Source organism: Panthera uncia, chromosome F2 (genome assembly GCF_023721935.1).
Source record: "Panthera uncia isolate 11264 chromosome F2, Puncia_PCG_1.0, whole genome shotgun sequence".
Taxonomy (NCBI): Eukaryota; Metazoa; Chordata; class Mammalia; order Carnivora; family Felidae; genus Panthera; species Panthera uncia.
The window spans coordinates 17725848-17745374 of record NC_064812.1 but is presented as its reverse complement, the minus strand read 5'-3'; the positions used below and the strand labels follow the sequence as shown (position 1 = coordinate 17745374).

The 19527-nt window shown below is 37.9% G+C and overlaps 1 non-coding gene across 1 annotated transcript; it reads right to left on the bottom strand.

Moving 5' to 3' along the window:
- Positions 1-5091: 5091 nt before the first annotated feature.
- On the bottom strand, positions 5092-5198 carry LOC125925028 (U6 spliceosomal RNA). Its single transcript, XR_007458678.1, has one exon. It is a non-coding gene; the product is annotated as a U6 spliceosomal RNA (small nuclear RNA).
- Between the last annotated feature and the right edge of the window lie 14329 nt (positions 5199-19527).

Below are 19527 nucleotides of genomic sequence, written 5' to 3'. Positions count from 1 at the left end.
TTATGGCGTATTCCACTGTGATTACAAAGAGCTCACTTGTGTCATTATTATGATAAAGATCTCACTTAAGAGAAGAAATATCACATACCCACTTTCTTGTTTTGGCAAGCCACCCATACGGCTCTCTATTACAGAAGAAAATTTAGCATGAGATAACAAGTCTCCACCCAGCCATGCACATCTGTCAGATCTTTCTCATACACACCCTTTGTGGTGGGTTGAGTGTAACATAGCCTCAGGCTCTATCACTCTGCCCTTAATTAGGTGGGAGAATTGACTAACACATAAGAGATAGTGTAGCATCTAATATTAAGGTGTGTGTGTGTGTGTGTGTGTGTGTGTGTGTGTGTGTGCACACCATGTGCGCACGCTGGCATACCTATCTATGTATTTATTTGTATCTTTCTAGATGTCTGGATAAACAAAACCTTTTTTAAGAAGTCTCTGGAATTTGAATTAGATCAGAATAAGTCAAGAGAAGTGAATGGGAGACTTTTCGGGACTGGCTTAGGGGAAAGGGATTTTTTTTTTTTCAGAGGAGTTTTATAGGAGAATCAATCGGTCATTTGGTTGAGTCTGTTTTCCCAGAAGGGGCCTGGAGAAATAAAGCTCTAGCTACTCAAGTCTCTCCAGAATGATCCTTAGCTTTGGTTAAAAAAGCTGCAGTGTCTGCTACTTATCAATAGGGATAAGTTGATCTAGGAATCAAGATGTGGTCTAGAATCCAGTGACAGAAGGCTGTGTGTACAGTGGCTATGAGAAGACACTGAAGTTCTATGAACTTCACAGTATTCATTATTCATATAAAATGGGGATACATGACCAGTTGACCATGGGGTATGGCTCACACTGATCATTTAATGAAAGTGTCTGAATACTTAAAGTCATGACAGACTGTCAAAAAACTAACCTGGTTACTAAGTCAGCTGTGCTGGGTTTTCTTCTCACTGGCTCTCCGCAACCTCAGTGTCTGAGAAAAAAACCCATGACTTGTTCTATGAGTGCAATGCTTGGGATAAGTGGGATTAATGTGGGGTTATTGCTTTATGTTTGGAAATTTCCATACAATGGAGGCCTTGTCACTTCTACTACACAAGTGACTTACTCTCTCGAATGGGGAAGTCATTTGTGCCATCGCTGTTCTGGATGAAGGCAGAGTCCTCAAATGTGAAACTTGCTCCTCTAAGATGCCAAGCTATTCTTGGTCACAGGCAGGAAAACAGGAAAACACTGAGGTATTGAAATGTTCTGGAAAGTGTTCCCTTGTCCTAGGGAGTTAGCCTCTGCCATGTGGAAGATGACCAGGAATTAGAAGGTAGCAATAAATCCAGACGGAAGATGATAGGCCAGAGATTAATGTCAACGTACTTACATTTATAGCACTCTTTGACTTTCCTCGACTACAGTTATCCTCTCTTCCAATGCTTTCCTAACAAAAATAAAGAAGTTTAGTTACAAACATTGGTCTGCAAAGACAGAAGATAAGCTGCAGTAGGATAGACAAATGATGGAGATATACACTCTTTTCCTGCTTCTCTCCACTAAGGACAAGCTGATCTCTTCATGCTGGGGTCAAGTTTATTCGAAGGGGGTAAGTAGCTCTCAGGAAGTAGCTTCTGATAGTGGGAATCAGAAGCCCACTGTGAGTTCTTTCTTTTTCCTTCTGAATAGAAAGACATCCTTCACAGCACCAACTAACCTTTTACAAGTATTTATCTCAAAAAGGCAGTAAAGATATTTGTTTTGGGCTCTTGCCATTGACTAAAACACAATGACCTCACCAGATAAACCACTGTGTACTTTCCAGGAAGTAATATAAAGGATAGCAGTCAAAGAGTAATGAAAGATGAGTCTTATGTTTTCCTCTACGTATAGCAGAGTTGAAAAAGTATCCATCGATAGAAGTCCAGTGGTTGTGAAGTTCTGGTCAGGGCAGCCTGATGTAAAATTGTGAAATCATGATTCTACTTCATATGCCTGTTATATTTTTGAAATCCACAGGACACTTGTGCAATCCCATCCAAAGTTCCCCACAGCCTGCCATTACTCCCCCTTTTCAGATGAATGAACCGAACCTCAGGATGGGCAACTGACTTGCCAAAGTCCTATAAACTCTTACAGATAGAACCAGAACAAGAGCCTAAGCCTTCTGATTCTTTCTATGACTTTCAAATGTATAACAGCTCTTTCTACAGTAGTAGCTGGGTGAAGGACAAGAGATGGGACAAAAATCTGGATATCAACTTAGTATATACATTTCCCTGATATGCCTTCAGAGACTCACAAAGGGCATATACTCCAAACAATCTTCCTCCATTGAGTAGAAACTATGTGACAAATGTAAAGAAAATAACAAAGCACAATAGACCTACGATAGAAGTCCAAACACTGGCATCATACATAGTTGAAAACCTCACCTACAGTAGATAAGAGATACCAGTTCATCACACTGTCCTCTGGTCCTACCCCCAGTCAGTGAGAGAGTCCTTTTTCAATCTGGAGTGAACACCTTACAAGTTCGTACTGGATGAGGGTGGGGAAGTGAGAAAGGGATTATTTCCATGTTCTGCTGCAGCAAGTTCCATTGTTGTCTGCCTTCGGTTGGGTCTCTGCTAAAATCCAAGCTGGGCTGATGTGTTGACACAGTGGATGTCTACAAAGCTTTTCCTAACACCTAGCTGAGGATATTGAAAGCATAGCAGAGGAACAAGAATCAGTTCATGAATTAGGTTTGATCCAGTGCCTGACCAAGGCAGTATTTCACAGGAAACACTGTCAGGCAAAAGAAGCTTTAAGGGCCTTTGGCTCTGGCTCAAACCCAACAGCAAGGAATGCAAATGTTTTGTGAGTAGTTGGAGTAGATAATATCTTTCCGGTAGGGAAAAAAAAAAGCATTTGGCAGATCTAGCACCCACAGAGTCTCAGAAAGCAATGTGCTGTTGACCAGACAATTCCAAAACAGACCCTAACTCTGGCAAGGACTAAAGCCAATGATATCTTGTTCCTCCCATCACCTGTTCAAGTTCCTCACCTGCTCCTGGGGAGTTCACAGAGCATACCTATCTTCTTATGTTGGGGTTAACTAATTTGCTTTTTTATTTTAAATTTTTTTTTAACATTTATTTATTTTTGAGACAGAGAGAGACAGAGCATGAACGGGGGAGGGTCAGAGAGAGAGGGAGACACAGAATCCGAAGCAGGCTCCAGGCTATCAGCCCAGAGCCTGAGGCGGGGCTCGAACTCACGGACGGAGAGCTCCTGACCTGAGCCGAAGTCGGACGCTCAACCGACTGAGCCACCCAGGCGCCCCTGCTTTTTAATTTTAATTCTGAAGAAAATCCTACTTGGAACCTAGCATTAAAAATGTAGAAAGTGCAGCACCTGTGTGGCATAGTCGGTTAAGCATCCAACTTCAGCTCAGGTCATGATCTTGCGGTTTGTGAGTTCGAGCCCCATGTCGGGCTCTGTGCTGACAGCTGGGAGCCTGGAGCTTCGGATTCTGTGTCTCCCTCTCTCTCTCTGCCCCTCCCCCACTCATGCACGCACACAAGCGCACGCGTGTGCACACTCTCTCTCTCCAAAATAAATAAACGTTAAAAATTTTTTTAAAAATATAGAAAGTAATAACTTTAATTTAAAAACTTAAAAAATATAGAAAGTGAAAAGCTACCAACTAATTTTTCAGATAAGGAATTAGAAACTCATAGGTGTCAAAGACTCTTTCCGTGGTCTAGACAATCAGTGGCAAAGCTAACGATAATAAAAGTTATATGTGTATGGTGTTTGTTACGCACCACACACTGCAAAGCACTTCACACAGTATTTCTTAAAATTCCATCACAATTCATTTACTTCTGCGAATAAAGAATATGAGAATTTGAGAAGTGAAATCATTTGCCTCAATTACAATAAGCTGCAGTGATGAATTTCAACCCCAAGATAAGATATGAGCAAGCTATGCTTGATGCAGCCTACGTGCTGGGTTACCATTCCAGAGCGCTCAGTTTGCTGACTAGCTCAAGGCCACAGAGCTAGAGAGCTTGTGGTCCCCTAAACAATTGATCATGGGGTAAAATGTGATGTAGCCTATCTCTTTGTACTATTCTCTGTCTCATATTCTCTCTTTCTCTCATATTCCCCCTCTCTCTCTTTTTCCCCACTTCCAGTCGTCCTCAAGCCAGCTGGCCTGGATAATTATTAAGTTCAAAAACAAAAAAGAGGGTGGCCTGGGTGGCTCAGTTGGCTGAGTGACTGACTCTCGATTTCAGCTCAGGTTATGATCTCACAGTTCGTGAGACCAAGCCCTGCGTTGGGCTCTGCATTGACATTCTCTCTTTTCCTCTCTCTCTGCCCCTCCTCCACTCGTTCTCCCTCTCTCTCTCCCTCAAAATAAATAAACATTAAAAAAAAAAAAACAAAAAAAGGAATATTCCAGGTATTAAAATTATGTATATTTTCAAACTGCTTCAATACCATTTTCATTTCATTTGGAACTCTTCTAATTTTTGATATCATCTAAGATTATTAAGCACCGTAAAACATCCTCCATTTTAGAGCCCTTCATTATTTTTGCTTCTGGATCATTCATGGAAAACATAGCTTATCTTGCATAACTCCTCCTCTAAAAAAACCTTCCATGCCTTTTCCTTTGCTCTGGTTTAGTTCGTTACTGTAAGACTGGATTTTAGGACTCTCCATTATAGATACTCATCCTCCTTCTCGTCCTGACTGTGTCCTGTGTGTCCTATGAGTGGATCACAGAGCCAGGCTCTCTGCACTTTGCTTTCCAGATTTGCATACTTCTGATCTCTGAGCTTTCACTTATTCTGTTTCCTCTCAATAGAGCAATAAATACCTTCTTTCTCTACTTCCTCTTCCACCATCTCTTTCAGTGAAAGCCCCACACATCTGTCAAACCACATCACACAAAACATCTCCCACATGCAGATTTTTCTGTTCTCATCTTCCCAAAACAGGATTTGCCTCCTTCCTTCTATCAGTTCCCCACAGGACTCTTTTCCCCAGAAGCCAACTCGAAAGACTTTCATGAAGGATTTTTTTTTTCTTTCATAATCAAGATTTTATTGGTTGGAAAATGTGGGGTGCCTCACAAATTTGCTTGTCACCCTCCTGCAAGGGCCACACTAATCTGCCCTATATAGTTTCAATTTTAGTGTATGTGCTGCCCAAGAGAGTATCGCATGAAGGCATTTTATTGGGGAAGAGAAGGAAGCAGGATTGTGCAAAGAAGAAGCTGGGCTGCAATACTGTCTCTACTGGGCACACAGTCAATCCCTTGGGGAGCTCTGGAGCTGCGAGCAAGAGAGTCAGGGACTATACCTCCCTCTGCCCACCAGTCATTGGCTGTGAAGACCTTGGACAAGGACCACAGAGGGAGTATTTAGCCATGAACTGTCAGCTGTCAGTACTCCTGGGGGAATGAATTACCTCCATCTGAAAAGGATGGAAGGCAGGGATAGAAATGTGAGTGGCACACCACAGTATCCACTACGTCAACCTAGAAGGAATTTGTCATTCTCTGTAGGTCGTATCTTTGTCTTCTGGAAACTAGAAATAAATATTTCCTCAACATTTTCTGAATTCCCTGTAGCTGTGAGTACAATGCACAAGAGATGCTGGGGAGATAATTTGCAGAGATAATTTATTTTGTGCTCTTTCACAGAACCTTCACTTGAAAGATATATTAAGGAGGTATGTCAGACACACGCTATCTCTATTTTACAGAGGACAAAATTGAGGCACAGACTGATAATTGGGGTTGGTCAATAACACAGTTAATATTCATTTAAAAGTTTCACTGAAAACACCTAGGTCTCAGGACTTTCAGGCTGATTGTCTTTGCAAAAAAATTAATTAATTAAAAATAAAAAAAAAATGTACTCCATAAACCAAAGACAAATAGTAGCTCCAAAAAGGGCTACAGTTGGGTCAACAGTTAATAACCTTGCTCCCTAAACCCCTTCTCAAAAATTCCTGCTTCTGGACCTCCCTGAGGTGCCTCAACTTGATAAGTTATTAGACTCCTTTTTGGCACATATTCACATGCAAAGAGCCAGAGCTTTCAACTGAGATTTAAAACAACCTTGGCTCATTGCCCAGGGCTCATACTGTGGCAACAGCAGAAAGCATTCTCCAAGAATCTTTAAAACAATCGCTATGAGGAACATGACCTGAAGTACAATCCCTGAAATCATTTTCAGGAGACTTGCCATGGTCATAAAAACAGGTGAAGTCATAAAGAACCCTTTTTTAAGACAACAATGTCTCTTCCCTCTCCCATTCTCCTTCCCAGCCCCACCCCCCCATAACTACTCTATTAGCTTCACCTGCCCAAAATCATCACCTTAGCAGAGAAAATCAACTGTGATGTGACCTATTTCTAGGAAAACACCAACCCCAGCCCTGTGTGTGAATCTATGTATGTTGCACAGTTGGGGCCTGGTGCTTAGCAGGATTTCTTGCTCACGGCCGCTGCTGAGAACCCCAGAAGACTGGGCCAAGAGCAGGTCTGTTTCTATTCCCTGCAAAATCCAGTTCTGGGCACCATCACCTTGGCTAGTTATCTCCTTTATTCTGGATTCTTGATGTATGGAAAGAGACATGCACATAGAGATCACATGCACATAAGTACTTGGGCCTCATATACTGAGTTACTATAGCAGTGACAGTCTTCCACTCAATGTCAAATCAATTGTTCCTTAAATGTGGCTTTTTGGCCATACTCCTGTTCAAGGGCCACCAAACACTCCTGATCATTAACACTGAATCTTTAGCCTAGATCTGCTGACTCTCTACAAACTAATTTCAAGTGGCTCTTTTTTTTTTTTTCAATTTTTTCAACGTTTTTTTTTTTTTTTTTTTTTTTTTTTAATTTATTTTTGGGAAAGAGAGAGACAGAGCATGAACGGGGGAGGGGCAGAGAGAGAGGGAGACACAGAATCGGAAACAGGCTCCAGGCTCTGAGCCATCAGCCCAGAGCCTGACGCGGGGCTCGAACTCACGGACCGCGAGATCGTGACCTGGCTGAAGTCGGACGCTTAACCGACTGCGCCACCCAGGCGCCCCTCAAGTGGCTCTTTAAGTTCTATTGCCTTACTTCACCTTGGCACGCATTCTACATTTCAGCAACATTGTCCTGTCAGTTCTTATATTAGAAGCATTTTCCAAGATGGCATGTGAAGTTTCCCTCAAAACACTCTGGCCACTGACAGGAACTTTAGGATTCCCCCAATTCTGGAAATGTGATTACAGAAACCAAAGTTTGTAATCTGCTAATAGAAACTAGCCAATGGATTTCCAACGCTTGAATCTCAGTTTATCCATACGTTTCAGTGACAACGAATTCACCCGCTGGACTGGAGATGCCACTCACGATTTTCACATAGACCATATTCATACTTTATATTTTCATACACACGCAACCACCCCTCTTATATTTTCACACTTGCAAGTTTTTTCCCCGAGAAACCATTTCTTATCTACACTGGTGTTAATCCTACCGAGGTGTCCGTGTCCAACTCAGTCACCATCTCTTTCTTGGAGGCTTCTGGTAGCCCACTGCAGAGCCCATATGTGGTTCACATCATTTTATGCCTTGTATTATTATTTGTGTTCACATCTCATCCTGTCTCTATTAAACAATAAGCTTAAATGTAGAAATCAGATGCCAACCATTCCTCTGTTCCAACAGTACCTGACACAATACACTGGGACAAAGTCAATGTTCAGTGAAGAATTGAAAAAGCATTAGGCGTATCTTCTCATAGTCAGTGCAGTAGATATAAAACAAATTTGGAAAATACTTCAACGCATTTTTGTTGCCTTTCTATTAAAGTTTGCCATATGCAAAATATGTAACTATTAAGTATATATGTTGAAAATTTATAAAAAGTGGTTAAAGGCATGTAACCATCTCTAAGAATCTCGAACATTATTTATACTCCAAAGACAACCACATCTCCCTGCTCCACAGTCAACTCCCAAAAGTAATTACTATTCTGATGTCTACCATCTTAAAACACTTTTCATCTCTTTATAAGAATGTAATAGTACGGTATGAACTTCAGCGTGTTCATATTTTATTTTGTTTTGTTTTATTGCTCATTATTATGATCGTAGGTTTATCCATCTGGTTGCTCCATAGCCTTGGTTGATACTTTTCATTGCTAAATAATATCCCATCACATGACTATGTAATAATTTACTAATGATAATGAACATCCGTTCGTATCTAATAACTAACGAACATTAGTTCATATGTAGCATGCTGCTACATATGTAGCAAGAAGGAAGACAGCCAAGCTACCGTGTATGCATACGTTCGACTTTAGTTGTTATTGCCATACAATTTTTGAAGTAGTTTTACCAATGTGAACTACCATCAACATTGTGTGAGGGATCCTATTGTTTCATTTCTTCACCAGCACCTGGCATTGTCAGATATTTAAAATTTGAGTCATTCAGGTGGGTTTTGGGGGTGAGTATGATCTGAATTTGCATTGCCCTGATGATAAATCATGACAAAAAAACCCCAACACATCTTGTTATGCTTTTTGGCTGCTTTGACAATCTTATTTGTGAAATGACATGTGTTTAAATTGTACTGTTATATTTGTCTTATTAATTTGTGATATATATATATATATATATATTAATGTTTTGTTTATTTTTGAGAGAGCACGAGTGGGGAAAGGGCAGAGAGAGAGAGAGAGAGAGAGAGAGAAAGAGAAAGAGAGACAGAGAATCCAAAGCAGGCTCTGCACTGACAGCAGAGAGCCCAGTGTGGGGCTCGAACTCATAAACCGCAAGATCATGACCTGAGTGGAAGTCAGACGCTTAACCGACTGAGCCACCCAGGTGCCCCAATCTGTGACATTTTTAATATACAATTATTTTTGGATACAATTTCTTTATCAGGTATGCGATTACAAATCTCCTCCTCCACCCTGCAGTTTGCATGACAGCTCTCTTAATGGTGTTTTTTGATAAATAAAAATTATGAATTTTAATTAAATCTAATGCATCAATCTTTCACTTTATGGTTAGCAATTGTGACTGTGTGCATGAGTTTATTCTCGTTTAAGAATCTTTTCTGAATTTAAGATCAAGAGGTTTTCTTTCATATTTGCTTTAGAAGCTTTGTAGCTTTGCCTTTCGATTTGAGGTCTTAGGTACACATGGGATAAATTTTGGTGCATGGTATGAGAAAGGTGTCAAATTAATTTTTATAGAATATACAATTAACCTTGAGGCATTTATCTAAAAGATCACATTTTCTCCCACTGCACTGCTGCAATACTTTACTATATATCAATGACAATTTATGCTTGGGTCTAAAACTGGGTATTCTCTTATGTTCTATTTGTCTATATTTCTATCTTTGTGCCAAAATCATAGTTTTTTAATTATTGCTCTATTGTTGTTTCGTTTCTAAATCTGTTAGTTCATGTCTCTCTCTCTCTCTCTCTCTCAAGTTTATTTTGAGAGAGAGAAAGAGTTGGGGAGGGGCAGAGAGAGAGAGAGAGAGAGAGAATTTGAAGGAGGCTCTGTGCTGACAGCTGGGCATGGTTCAGAAAGCCTGAGATCGAGACCTGAGCCAAAATCAAGAGTCAGGGGCTTAACTGAACCACCCAGGTGCCCCAGTTCATGTCTTTCAACATTGTTCATCTTTCAGATTTTGATACTTTTACTTGTTTGGATTTCTATATGTATTTTAGGATTTAGCTTGCCAATTTCCATTATATATATATGTACATATATATATGTATATATATATATACACATATATATACATATATATGTATGTGTATTTATATACATATATAGTGCTATATGTGATTTATAATTAGAGTTTTATTGATTCTATAAGTCAGCTTAGGGAGAATTTACATCTTTAAAATATTAAGTCTTCAAATATATCAATCTGGTATATACTTTCATCTCTTTAGACCTTTAAAAAATTTTTCTCCATAATACCTCACACTTTTCAGTGTAGAAGTGTGGAATGACTTTTGTTCAATTTAGTCTGAGGCATTTGATATTTTTGGTGCTATCACAAATGAAATGTTTTCTAATGTTCACTTTTGGCTTGTTACTAATAACTCAAAGTAGTAATTGAATTTCACATATCACTTTATATCCAGCAATACTATTTTAAGTTATTACAGGTGATTTTTTTAATCTATAGAATTATTTTGCATGTATAATATGCACAAGTTGTGCATGAATGACAGTTATATTTCTTTTTAATTCTTATACCTTTCATTTATTCTTCTTGCCGTGCTGTATTTGAAATGGTATAAAAATATTGAATTGATGTTATATTACTGGGTATCCATATCTCTTACCAGACTTCAATGTGTATCTTTAATATTTGATAATCAAATAAGATTTAGAGGTTTCTTTGGGTAGCTATATCTTCCCAGCTAATTAAGGAAATTTCTTTCTATTTCTATTTCATAATGGATTCATCATTGATGATGAATTTCATTAAAGGCTTTGTATGTATCTTTTGAGGTTTCCATATGGTTTTTATCTTTTATTCTGTTATACTGCAATTTATTTTCAAATATTAAACCGACATTTCATTCCTAAAATAAAATCGCTGTGATTATAATAAAGTATTATTTTTCCATATTTCTGGATTCAATTTTCTAATATGTTCTTTAGATTTTCTTGTGTGCATGTTCATGAGAGATGTTGGCCTATATTTGGTTTTCTCTTTTTCACATGGTTTTTGTCAAGTTTTGTGTTAAGGTCATGGTAAGCCCATAAAACAAGTTTGCAAATGTTTCTTATTTTTCTATTCTCTGGCAGAGTTTAAGATTGGTGTTTTCTTTTCTTTAAATGTTCAGGAGAATTCACCAATGAAGACATTGGATCCTTTAGATTTATTTGTGGAAATGTTTTCAATTTTGTTCATATTTTCTATTTCTTCCTATGTTTGCTTTAAGTAAGTTGCGTTTTCATTTAAGTTGTCAAATGTATTCCAATGAAATTTTCCCAACGTCTTCTTATTTTGTTAGTCTGTGATCTATGTAGTGACATGTTCTCTTTCGTTTTTTAAATGAATAAACTGTTTTTTACAGTAGTTTTAGGTTTACAACAAAATTGAGCAGAAAGTACATAGAGTCCATATATCCCTTGGTCCCACATGTATATCTCTTCCACCACCAATGTCCTGTGTCAGGGCAGTACATTTGTTACAGTCTGTGAACGTACATTGACACATTACTATTATTCAAAACATGTAGATTACATAAGGGTTCATTCTAAGTATAATACATTCTAGGGGTTACCACACATCTATAATGACATGTATCCACCACTGTGGAATGGTACAGAACAGTGTCACTGCCCTAAAAGCCCTCTGTGCTCTACTTTTCCCCCTCTCTTGATAACCACTGATCCTTTTCTGTTTGTTGGTTTTTGACAACCAGTGACTTTTTTTACTGCGTCTGTAATTTCGCCTTTTCCGGAATGTCGTATAGTTGGCATCGTACAGTATGTAGCCTTTTCAAATTGACTTCTTCCACTTAGTAGTACACATTTAAGTTTCCTCCATGTGTTTTCACGACTTGATAGCTCATTTCTTTTTAGCGCTGAACAAAACTGCACGTTCTAGTGTACCACAGTGTATTTATCTATTCACCTACTGACTAAGGACTAAGGACTTCTTGGTTGCTTCCAAATCTTCATAATTATAAATACAGCTGCTATAAACATCTGTGTGCAGGTCTTTTTGTGTGGACATGTTTTCATTCATGTGGGGATAAACAGCAAGGAATGTGATTGCTGGATTGTATGATAAGAACTTATTGAGCTTATTGGGAAACTGTCAAACTGTTTCCCAAAGTCGCTGTGCCATTTTGAATTCCTACCAGCAATGTTGTTCTACACCCATAACAGCATTTGGAGCTGTTAGTATTCTGGATTTTAGCCATTCTAGTAGGTATGTAGTGGTATTTCATTGTTGACTTAATTTGCATTTCCCTGGTGACACATGATATGGAGTATCTTTTCATATGCATATTTACCATCTGGGTATCTTTTCAAAATGAGGTTTCTGTTAAGGTCTTTGGTGCATTTTTAAATCAGGTTGTTTGTTTTCTTATTGTTGAGTTTTAAGAGTTCTTTGTAAATTTTTAGGTAACAGTTGTTTATCAGATGAATCTTCTCCAAATGTTTTCTTCCAGACTGTGGCTTTTCTTCTTGCTTTATTGGAATTGTCTTCTACAGAGCAGAAGTTTTTAAACTTTAATTAAGGCAAGCTTATCAATTCTTTTTTCCCCCATTTATCGTTTGGTTAAATAAATAAGACCAAAGGCAATCCAATTCACAGATTAAGTAGTTGTTTCTCGAAGAAATGACTTTTCTTTTTATTCTTCATTCAGTATACTGTTACTGAGTGCCAACTTATTTTCCAGGTACTAAGTACTAAAGGCACAACAATGAATAAATACAGCTCCTACCATCAAATAATTAAATACATAATTGTGGTGGAATGAGGGGAGATAGGCATGGAACTGATCAACTAAAATCATAAAATGAGGCAGACAAAAAAAATGTTAGAATAAGCAACTAAAATCTGGGAGCAGAGAAATGATTATTATAATTACAATCAAAATCATCACTGTCGTCATCATCTCCCTTTATATTTTTATTATGTTTTTCAATGATGTTTATGGAAAAATTGGCATGTCCCTAGCCCCCTGCTAAGTGGTGGCATGTATCCCGTCTTGAACAATAGAGCCAGGCTGATTGCCTCAGATGGCTTCCAAGTTAACAGATGCATTATTTGAACCTTTGGTAAACACTATGTAGAATGTGTAAATGGTGCTGTGTAGAGAAAAACCACGGAGAAACTTTAAAATCTCAAAAGATCTCTGTGGAAGTACATTTTAACTGTGTTCTACAAGATTGGAAGGGCTGGAGGAGGGAAGAGTAAGCTTTCGGCATTCTTGACAGAGGGAAAAGCATCACATTTTGCAGTTTGTAATGTATTTTTCACTTTATTTTTTTTCCTTTGGCTTACTTTCAAAAATACAGCCTCTGAGATAAATCTGGAAGAGATACCATTATTCCCTTTTTGACAGATTAAAAAATGAAGAATGGAGTATCAGCAACAATAAATGACATAACCAAGCTTCCATGACAAGTCAGTCAGCAGAGAAGGGACTTGAACTTGTCTGTGCTTAGGACTGCTGCCAGAACCTCCATGAAAGGCAAGGAAAGCAGCACTGGTGATGGTCATGAAAAGCAAGGACAAAGTATCTAAAGGTTGTTGAAACCCTAATAAGCAAATCTGAAATTAACAGCGATGAGAAGAGTAGCCCCCTATTCTTGGGGAGGTGTTCCAAGGCCCTCCAGTGGGTGCCTGAAAACTTAAATGGACTCGAATCCTACACAGACTGTTTTTTCCTATACTTACATACCTCTGATGATGTTTAATTTATGACCTAGGCACAGTGAGAGATTATCAATTATAACTAATAATAAATCTCTCAGGACGTCTTCTTGTCCCATACTCACCCTTCTGCTTGGGATGATGTGAGATGATAAAATGCCTAAGTGATGAGATGTAGTGAGGGGAATGACATAACACTGTGATGTAATTTTGGGCTACTATTGACCTTCTGATGATAGGTCAGATGGAGAACCCCCTGCTTCCAAACAAAGGTTGACTGCGGGTCACTGAAACAACAGAAAAGGGGGGACTGCTGTAAACGGAATGATGAGGGTAATATCAGAGGGTGTGATTTGATGTCAGAAAACTTGGTTTTGGCTGAGTCTGTCATTTGGGGGTTTAAGACCTTAGGCAAGATCATTATACTCCTTCCTCCTCAGTTTCCTCTTTTGTGGAATAGTGACAAATACCACCACCACCACCAACAACAAAAACAAAAAAATCCATGGATTGTCCTGAGGATAAAATGCAATTACATATGCAAGGACACTTCAAGATTATGAAAAATGTCATTTAATCCTTAGCTAGTTTTATAATAATAATTATGTCTCTCAGCTTTGCCCAAATTTTCATACTTTTAAAATAGTTATTTCTTCTTTCTATAAAATAGATTCCTACATATTATGAGAAGCCTGGTTTTATGTATCACTTTATGTCTCTTTGTTTATTCTCAGTATTAAGTGAGTACATGTGTCCATGGGTCATGGACTGTTAGGATAATGAATCTGGTGCCTGAAGAATTACGATTTCAGGTGGGGAGCATGAAGCAAATTTTCGGACATAAGTCTATGTTCCCCCAAACATCCTAAGTCATAAATATTGTGGTGCTGAAAAGTCAGCAGAGAAATTACATACAGTCTGCACCAAGTTATGGTTCAAAAATCATTTCTCTCTAGAATTACTGGAGGCTTGCAATAGAATGAACTATAATATTCTACTGCTATTGCCATTAAAAAGTGATTGTAATAATGCTAATGCTCATATAATGAATTCACAGGAACTCATTTTATTAGAACTAGTCCTGTTGACAAAGTACATTAAAACAATATTCAATGAGAACTTCAATAAATGGAAACCTAAGTTAATAAAAAATTTTCTTCATATTTTCTACTTCATGGAGTAGAAGAATACCCATATACACCCACTCACACTCACCCACACATTTTTGGGCATGCCAGAATGCAAAACATTCCACACTCACAAAGTCTTTCTGAAATACATGTTCGAGAAAAGTATCAGCAAATGATAAATGAATTCAAGAGAAAGAAAAATGAAAGACTTAAGATGAGGCTATCAGCAAATACACTGTTCCTTACTACATTTAAATCTAAGTTATATTGGATATATAATGTCAAAAACCAAATAGGTCTCTCCGAATCTAACTCTGAGATAATCTTGAAATGGATGCAGCCACGACAGAGGGATTTGAAATCATGTCATTTCTTGCCTTAATAGTAAATAAGATACAATTGAAAAATGTAAGTTGAAACAAACAAGAGGATACATTTTGTGTAAATACAGGAAAATAGAATAAAGAAAAACTTGAGGTGCCTGGGTGGCTCAGTCAGTTAAACATCTGACTCTTGATTTCAGCTCAGGTTATGATCTCATGGTTTGTGAGATCAAGCCTTGTGTTGGGCTTTGCATTGAGCATCGAGCCTATTGGGATTCTCTCTCTCGTTCTCGTTCTGCCCCCCCGCCCCGTCCCTCTCTCAAAATAAATCAATAAACTTAAAAAAAAAAAGGAATAAAGAATAACTTTAGTGATCCCAAACAAGGTGAAAAATACATTATACTAGAAAAATGCTAACTAAGAAGCATGTCAAATAAAAACCATTAGATAACATAGTAGGAATCATTTCATCCATATCAATAATCATATTAAATGTGAATGTATTAAATTCATTTAATAAAAATAAGATAATATCCTTTTAGTTAAAGACACAATATTCAACTTTATCCTATAAACAGGAGATAGAAACCAGAGCTTTTGAAGTCCCCACCATTACCTGTATTTTAATCATCGTTCCCACATTTCCTGTTCCCCAGTACATACTGAAACACAGGCCTCTAAGTCAGTCAACTGTGAACTCACCAAGCAAACACAGTCTCAGGTCACATGCTTAGCTTTCCACTTTTAAGCAGCATCTTATTTCCAGTTTCTAGCAATTTTTTTCTTATAAACACAACTACGAATGCTTTCCACCATAGTTTCTTGCTTTTAATAGGATGCCTTACTGTCTACGAATCACACATTCCCCAGTTAATGACATTTATAAAACACGATGATGGGGAGTCCAGATATTCAGCTCAAGTCATACATTTTACCTTAGACAAATCAGTTACCATCTCAGGGACACAAGTGTGTACATACAGAAATAGCAAAATGATTCCTGTCTCCTTTATTCACCAGGTGGCTGCCAATATCAAATGATAAAATATATTTTTTAAAAGTACTTTGGACAGAACAAGATGTGACACAAATATAAAGAACTGCTATAACTATGATTGCTTACTATTAGAAACCTATTGAAAATCCTTATTTCTTCCAGTATAGTATAGTGGTTATGAGTGTGAACTCTGGATCTTGGGTTCGTAGTCTCCCTATGACCTTGAACTGGGCTAGAAGATCTCTGAGGTTCTTTCCGGACATGATATTTTATAATTTTATGGAGTTCATAAGGGACTCATAAGCTAATGTCCTCCCACCCATTGGCACCTCTTGACCCTTCTTTAACCATAATACTATGACCTTTCTCCCAAATAGACATAATCAGAACTGTTTTAGAAAAAAGAAGAGATATGGTAAAGATTTGCTTACACCTTTGCAAGAAAGAGTCCATGACTCAAGGTGTCTCCTATTTGAATAGAGAAACCGGAAAAACTTCTTTTTCTCTACCAGCTTCTGCCTTGAGGAGGTCTCCAAATATTTTGCCAATGAATGTGGGAAGCTGTCCATCCTAGTGGCTGAAAGTGTGGGCAGGGTCACCAAAGAGTGAGCACTCAGGGAAGGAACACATGAAAACATTTCTCAGAAAAAAGCAGCACTTCTCCCTTTTCGCTTGAGACAATGTTTTGTTTCTGTTTAGGAATCATAGAAACTGCGAATGAACAAGCTGTATCGGGTCATCTAATCTGCCCTCCAGGGAGGGGACGAGCTGCTGCAACATGTTCATTCAATTCTTTTCCAGTTTCACGTGGAGACTCCAATGGGGGTTTTCGCCACACATTCTGGCCAAGACTCTGTGCTCCAAGTATTGCAGGAGTATTGCTGTGACATTGGAAAGGAGAGGAAAAAGAACCTCCAACAAAAACATTTGTTGAGGGGGACGATTAAAACGGGTCAACTCTATACATAAATGTTAAAATTGAACATATGTAAGGGGAGCTCTATTTCTCTATGTTGGAACAAGTAGGGTTTCATAATTTTGATTCACTAAAGATAAAAAGGTAATCATGCTTTTCATTCTTTTTTTTTTTTAATTTTTAAAAATGTTTTATTTATTCTTGAGACAGAGAGAGACAGAGCATGAGCGAGGGAGGGGCAGAGAGAGAGCAGGACACAGAATCCGAAAAAGGCTCCAGGCTCTGAGCTGTCAGCACAGAGCCTGACGCGGGGCTTGAACCCACAAGTGGTGAGATCATGACCTGAGCTGAAGTCAGACGCTCAACTGACTGAGCCACCCAGGCGCCCCAATCATGCTTTCATTCTTAATTGTGACTGCACTATCTTGTATTTGTCAGACTGTGAGATTAATGTTTTAAGGTTCTTGATTTTTTTAAAAAAATTAGGGTTTAAAAAAACATACTAAATAGTATCCTCAACACTTTAAGCTGGCAAGAAATTCATTGCCGTGTGTATGTTCTAAATGGGTACATATATCCATATTTTGAGTTTTGTTTAATCTTTACTGTATGCCAAGCCATTATGTTAAATATTTTACAGGAATTTTCTCTGTCTCTCTCCATAAGACACTGTGATGTATTTTATCCCTTTTCCAGATAAATAATGAAAAATCAAAAACTGAGCTTTACAAAGGCTAACGAACTTGCTTGATTTCATAACTGTGTGTGGCAGAGTGGAGTTTTGAGGTCATATTTGTCGGCTAGATTCCAAATCTCTAAACCATTATCTTTTATTTTGCATCCCCACCACACCTAGCAATACATTAAACAATTATCAGGTATTTGAAGTATTTTTTTTAATAAACTGTCCTTTTCGATAAGGAAGAGCAGGGGCTTACACTGGATTGCATGAACATAGGGAACTTGCTTCTGTCCACAAATATACAAAGACTGTGTATTACACATTCCAGAACATGACTGGATTTGCTCTATACACCTGATTTGTTGACTCTAGGCATGCTATATAACACTCTTGTGTCTGCCTCAGTTTCTCCATATTTAAAATGGAAGATTTTACCTTCATTTACAAAGTTGTGAGGATTTTTCTTGATTTTTTTTTAACGTTTTTATTTTTTAAAGTTTATTTATTTATTTTTGGGAGAGAGAGCACGTGTGTGCAAGCAAGCAGATGAGGGGCAGAGAAAGAGGAAGAGAGGGAATCCCAAGCAGGCTCTGCTCTGTCAGCGGAAGCCCAAAGCAGTGTTCAAAATTAAATATTAAATATAACATAATGCATTATTATATGTTTGTATACTAATATCTTCACTAATGTTTTCATTGTTCAATATACTTATTACTTATACTAGATTTATGTACTTTTATTAATGTTAATGTTTACTATCATTACGTGGTTGTTTGATCTGAAATCTCTCCGTTATATACCTTTTGATCCTAAATCTCTTTAGTTTTGTCTGATCTGCTAATGGAATAGAAATACCTCTGAGAGGAATATTAACTTAGTCCTTACTTGCAACCTGATGGTGAGTTAATATATCAAATTGTGCCCTCCTATCTGGTCTGGAGAAGGAGCCGAACTGATGGGTCTACTGGCATATGGTAAACACCCAGAACAGGCAACGGGAAACAATGGCTACAGTTAGAGTGAATAGGTGCCCAGGACAAACAAGTTGAGTCTGTGCCTTTTCTGGAGCGGCTGGTATTTAACACGAGGGATGGTTTGTCTTTTCATGAATGAAAATATAACTTTCATTCATCCTGAGTGTGATCATGTAAATAAATCAGTTCAGTTCAGTAGATTCCATGTTTCATTTCACCATTTTACTAATTGCTGCACATTTATTTTATACATCATTTACATATTATTTTGATTTATTGTACTTATAAATAATACTGTGATGAACATTTTGTGTATAAAGAAATGCATATTAATTTTTTTTAATGTTTTATTTTATATTTGAGAGAGAGAGACAGAGACAGAGCATGAGCAGGGGAGGGGCAGAGAGAGAGGGAGACACAGAATCCGAAGCAGGCTCCAGGCTCTGAGCTGTCAGCACAGAGCCCCCAACGTGGGGCTAGAACTCTTGAACCACCAGATCATGACCCGAGCCAAAGTCAGACACTCAACTGACTTAGCCACCCAGGCACCTCAAGCTTCTAGATTTTCAACACCCCAACCTCTTCAATCTGTCTGCAACTCTAGGAAGGATGTTACATCTTTCAGTTCCTTATCTCTGTGTTATAACAGTATCCCCTTTTGATATTTTCCATTCTCCAACTTCTTACATTAAATTTCATATGATAAAAATAACTGGCGTGAGTTCTATCATCCTGGCCAGATCCTGATGGGTACTTTTTAACAGGGTGATGACAATTTCTGTTAGCAGCAATATATTTCTGCATTAATTAAACAAAAGCTTACCACAACAAGTGAGATATTTGTAGATACTATTTTGAAGAAAAAAAATCCTCTTAAGAATTCATATCACATTCCACATTTTCTACTAACCAATACTTAATGATTAATTAAATATCCATTAATATCTTTACCAATCTATTAACTAGAAAATATTTACACACCCTACCACTTTGAACTGTGATTTACTGATTTTGACTTAACTCTTTCATTTGCATGCAAATCACCCAGGCTTATGAGTCTGTTCACTTGTTTGATTTAT